Genomic DNA, 6,097 nt, shown 5'->3' on the forward strand with positions numbered 1-6,097 from the left:
ATATTAGTAGGCTAGCTATGCTAGTCTAGGCTACTCGATAGTTTTGCAATACCTTTCAAGAAAATTATTATATATGTAGTAAACAGCCTATTTTCAACATTTTCTAAGAATTAGAATAGTAAACTTTAACACTTTAACACTCAACAGCTCAAATGAGAATATAGGATATTTGATTTGATAGTTGTAGAATGCTAGCTAGGTTTTGAAATAACAAAGGAATTAGAACATTTAAATTGGGAAAATTACATAGGCCTATGCTTTGCCACATTAATAACAGCGTACAAGCCAGCCATTTATTGCAATATTATTTCACTCTCTAGTTTCAGGGATCTTAAACTACATTGCCAGTGTTGCCAATTTGCTACCTGTGGCAAAGTGGGACAGTAGCCAATCACTTAATGTGAGCCTCTGTTATGCACCCTTATTGCCTCACTAAGCCATCAGGCTCATTAGTAAGCAGGGCAGCCTCTGTCACTGACCACTGACATAGAATGTATGGGGACATGTGAAATACAAGGGGCTGCCGCATCGGCAGCCCCTTGTATTTCACATGTCCCCATACATTCTATTGTGTGCATAACTCAGATGGCACTTCACCCATCCTTGAGATGAGACCGTCACCCATTTATGGGTTCACTATTCCGGAGTCCTCCAAGGAGGCTGACAGAACATCCAGAGGGACTGATAAAACATTCCTCTCACTGAATCCACATTCAGCAAAAAGTTTGACCCACCTGGCTTGGAAGAAGATTTATGGAAAGGAAGTTAAGGATAATAGCCATACCATCCAATAGGAGACATATCAGTAAGTATTCATTTACACCAGTTGTCCAACACAATAAAGCCACTTTCAGAAATACACTGGAATCCGGACCTAATGGGGCAATGTCTGGAAATCATGTCTGAAAATGGCTCAAAAGTGAAACTGAGGTGATTTGTGGAAGAGCTGCTGCTTTCCATCCTGCTCATCAATGGTGATGTCCAACATCCTCTTAGTCAATCCAAGCTCTACGGACTTCCTGTCCTTGATACAGTCTTCTGACCTAAAATGGGTTTGCAACATCCGATACCCAAAGCCTGGAAAGCCAGCTCAAACTTAGCTCCGCCCTCAAATTTTAAGGTCGGGAAGTTCGATCAATGGACTTCTTGAGAAGCAACTATGCCCGAACTAATGCTGTTCGAACTAATCAAATTGTTTGGGCGGGCTTTGTACGATGATGGACAGATGAGCAACAGTGCCTCATCTATCATGACACCTGAGCATGCTTCGGTTGATTTTGTTTGCAACAAAAACGCTGTCGCTAGAAGCTAGACATTTAGATTTCGCTATTGTGTCTGTTGTACAAGATATTGATATCTTTAAATAACTTTTAATAACTTTATTAACTTTAATGACCAGAAAACAATGTTAAGGCATTTGTGGAGAAGAAGGATGGCTCGGGTGTTCTTCCTATAGGATTCACAGTAAGCTATGTGTTGCTCTAATTGGTTAGGTCTATTCCCCCCTGTATCGGTTGAAACACGCCCCATAATCACATCCCAATGGAGCAGTATCAGACTCAAATTCTGACTAGAATTGAAGTTGTGCAGGTGAGTATTTCAGCCCTGTGATTGGTGTGTTTCTGAAGTGCAGGGACATGTGAGGGTCGAGGGTCTGTGTCGTGGTTTTCAGCATATTCTTCACTGACTGGACGGTTCTTTGCAAACTGAGCCATCTCAGCACTAGCAGAGGGTACATGATCTGCAATCAGCTCGGTAGGTATACCATGCCTTGCAAAAACACCCTTAAACTTAGCAATGACATTACTTGTCAGACGTCCACCTCAGAATATTTGGAAAAGTAATCCACTATCAGCAAGAAGGAGCGTCCTTGGAAATTCAAATATGTCAGCAGCTACTTTTGTCCATGGTGCATTAGGCACTGCGTGAGGAAGGAGGTGCTCCTTCTGGTTATCAGGCAGCTTCTCTTGACAGGAGGGACATGATTCAACCATCATCTTTACATCTTCAGTGAGGTCAGGCCAGTTAACCAGGGCTTTGGCATATGTGGATGCCCTGGTGCGCCGTGTACAGCCGTCTGAGCCTCCTGAAGCCTCTGGGAATTATCATATGGAAGTTGTCCATAAGTAGTGAGATTTTTGGCATGCCAATAAGACTGCTTCTGGTGGCAAACACTTCTTTCTGTCCGGTCACCCCTCTATGTGCAGCTTTATAAACAGCTCTGTTGCAACTGTCAGTTGTTTCCTGACAGCGCCATTCAGAGGCTACATTGGCTGGATGTCATACACAACCTTTTCTTTCCCAAGCTCAAGGTCCTCTTGTGTGGTTAATGGGAGGACAGCCCAGGAGATTGTGCCCGCAGCCATCATTTCCTTGCCAGGGGTGTAGATTATGTCAGTGTCATAATTCTGTATCTGAAGGCGCCCTGGCTATTTGCATGGTGATTAGCTCCAAGTGGCTTGTGAAAGCGAAAGCAGTGCTCCAGCGCTTACACAATGCTGGCCTTAACTTCAACATGTCAAAGTGCTAGTTCGGAAAGCCAAAGCTACCCTTTCTGGGTCATGTGATATCCGCATCTAGCCTTGCCCCGCTCACCTAGATCTTCTTTCAGGTAAATCTTGGGCCTTATTTTGGCGTTCAAGCGGATGGTGTGCCCCCTGTGCCCCTTCAGGCCTGACATGGCCATTGCATGGGCAATGCAGCCCTAGCTTGCCCAAATTAGCTAATCATACACACCTGGTGAAGGTGTGTGGGTATTTAAGGGGTTGTTCTCTCTCTTGATTTGGTGGGGGCACTTTTCTGTTAGGCACATTCTGTTGCAGGCACCTCTGGGTTATCGCTCTCTCCCACTAGCACTTTCTATCTTGGAACATCATACTGACTTTGGCCTACACGCACCCACATGAACACACTTGCATACATGCTCTTACTTTCCCCGAGACATCTTTTGGTAATGCTTATTTATTGCTTTTGGTTACTTTTAAATAAATACTTTATTGATTAAAGTTATCTCTGTTGTCCCGACTCCCTCTTTATGTTGCGGCTTAGAGCCGGGTCGTAACATAAATTGGGGGCTCGTCCGGGATATAGTGAACACTGGGAGTCTGGACTGTGGAGATTTTGGGTGAGAAATGTGCTGGTTGTTGAAATTCCCTAGTGGTGTAGCCTAGCTACTTAAAATTGATATTTGTCAGAATCCGGTTAGTAAGAGTGCTCCAGCTAGGTTGCTAGCAGCCTCTCCTTCGGAGTACTATTTGTTATTTTGATTTGTTAATGTTCATTGTTTTGAGGGGTAATCCTGGTCGGGAATCTCGAATTCCTGTCGGGGGCACGCTATTCGCGCAGTCTCACTGTGACGAAGTTCATGCGTTAACCAGTCGCCCCGAGGCCGGCAGGCCCTGGAAGACTAGCCAGGTGAAGTTAGTTTCTTTGGTGGTAAGTAGGTACCGGAATTCTATTAAATAACTAAGTGGATCACGTTGATTAACACCAGCAGATTTCTCACTAGAAGTTTGGAGTTTAATTTGGGGTGTGTATGTGTATGGTAAGCATAGCCTATGTCAGTTTTAAGTATAGTTTACTGATTGTTTGTTGTGTGTTAGAGTTTGCTCTTCCAGTAGAAATCCTTATATTAAACATCACTGTAGATCAGCTCAGGTAGCTATTGCAGAGATGGTTTAATGATTTTCACACTGGAGGGTAGCGAGCACTCGTCTATTTCTGTGTTTGAGAGTGAGGGCCTTTGGTTTAGTTACTTGTTTGGAGGTTTGGTGAAACCTCATGTAGCCTAAGCCAGGGTTGACTAGGATTTGAGGAATGACTTTGGTAAACTTGCTTGGTGCAAGTAGTCATTCGTGTGCGTAAGTAACTTGGCCCGTAGTTGTGTAGAACAGTAGAGAAGCTGCATGCCTGTTAAGTGACCTTTGAATAGTGTTTGTGTGGCTTGGTCAAAGCACTTTATGAGGGAATGTGGTATTCTGCTCATGTTTTGCTATTATTGGTTTGCTTGTATGTAGTCTCTTACTGTTTATTGTTTACTGTCTGTGTCATGTGTTTTGATATGCTTATATTTGGTCTTGTCAGTCAACTTGCTTTAATTAATTACATTCACTGTGGGTGAGATTAAGGTTGTTGCTGTGAAGATTTGAGTGCCTGTAACGAGGTGTTAATGATGCACCTGCTCAACGAGAGCATTGGATCCTGATGGGGTTAACGTGGCCCTGATCATGTGCTCAGAAGAGTTGCTTGTGCTACTGAGACTTTTAAGGGTAGAGACCAAGGCTCAGGTTGATACAATGTTGTTCAGAGATTCACATTTGTGCAGATTTTATGGGAATTCTAAAATGCCTTTGTTTTTCAGCTGCTGAGGGGTGCTTCAGGAGGTTAAAGCTCCATGCAGTTATTGATGCAGGTTTGCCTGCATTTTGCCTCACAGTCCCCTTGCAGCATCTAATTGGCAATTGGGTTGGTGCCACCCACTTGTCAGGTTGTTAGTCTTCAAGTTACTGTAGTGTAGTCTGGTGGCCCATGGGTTGCTGCGTTTGATGCAGGTCAGGTATAGACTACTTTTCACAATGATGTCAGTTATCCCTTGTGGGATTGTATTTTAAGTCATGTGAGATGTGTTTGGTTTTATTCATATATGTAATGGAATGGTTTTGTAAATCTGATCTCCTAGTGATGTGGGTGATTTTGCCTATGTGTTCTACTTGATCTTTTCTGTCATGTCCTAGGGCCCAGGATATGGAGATGTTGATATTGGGATCACAGGAGGTCTTAGGATTTGTTTTTGTTTTCAGATTTCCTGGAAGAAATCTTCTTTAGGGAGGGAGGTGTTACGACCCCCTGTGCCCCTTCAGGCCTGACATGGCCATTGCATGGGCAATGCAGCCCTAGCTTGCCCAAATTAGCTAATCATACACACCTGGTGAAGGTGTGTGGGTATTTAAGGGGTTGTTCTCTCTCTTGAATTGGGGGGGGCACTTTTCTGTTAGGCACATTCTGTTGCAGGCACCTCTGGGTTATCGCTCTCTCCCACTAGCACTTTCTTTCTATCTTGGAACATCATACTGACTTTGGCCTACACGCACCCACATGAACACACTTGCATACATGCTCTTACTTTCCCCGAGACATCTTTTGGTAATGCTTATTTATTGCTTTTGGTTACTTTTAAATAAATACTTTATTGATTAAAGTTATCTCTGTTGTCCCGACTCCCTCTTTATGTTGCGGCTTAGAGCCGGGTCATAACAATGGTCAGAGGTATAAAGTTTATAGACATTAAAGGCATGATCAGTCCACATTCACTAATTTAATTTTATCGATTATGTGGTCAAATGTCAGGTGCTTAGAGCAAAAAGGTTGTTCTTATGTTTCTTAATCAGTCATGGGTGTGTTTTGGGCGTACCAATGAGAATGACATCTGTCATCTGTCATTCCCAGATGACATCTGATATCTGTTATTCCCTTTAACAGCAAGCAGCGCAACTTCAAACAGCACATCAGTATTTTGATAGTCAGCGGTGCATTTGAAGGAATCTGCTTGCACGCGAGACCGTATGGAACAGGGATTCCACTAAACCTTGCTTTACTAAAACCTGTTTGTGACTAGCAGAGTATAGCCTACACGCATCTGCACTCGTCTATTATTTGAACTCATAGGCAAAGTGAAACTAACTTTACGTGGTCTATAGTCAACGACAAAACAGTTCTACAGTTAATTACTTTCACTATAGATTGAAAAGGGGTTACCATCGAAAACATAGCCTGAAAAAAGCAACACTTACCCCAATAATGTTCGAATGACTGAATAAAAATCCTAAGGATATTTATCCTACAGAGGAGTTGCTGCTTACATCTCGTAATAGTGCATCTTCAGCTGTGCTTTATATGTGCCTTTCGCTGTAGACCAGGTTTTTCTTGGTCAGTGGCATGATGATTTTTAGAGGGTGTAAGATAGCGATTTTTGGATCATGCGCCAGACAACACCGTATGTTGCTAATTACCACACCCCTGGGCCCAAGGTTTAAAAAAAGATGAGCGCATGGCGAAAAAAAATTCACTTTAAAATACTGTAAATTTAACAGTGATTTGT

Source organism: Alosa pseudoharengus, unplaced genomic scaffold, assembly GCF_046254945.1.
Source record: "Alosa pseudoharengus isolate Yale_2024_CS ecotype anadromous, Long Island Sound unplaced genomic scaffold, YU_APseudo_1.1 YU_APseudo_1.1_scf_5, whole genome shotgun sequence".
Classification (NCBI taxonomy): Eukaryota; Metazoa; Chordata; class Actinopteri; order Clupeiformes; family Clupeidae; genus Alosa; species Alosa pseudoharengus.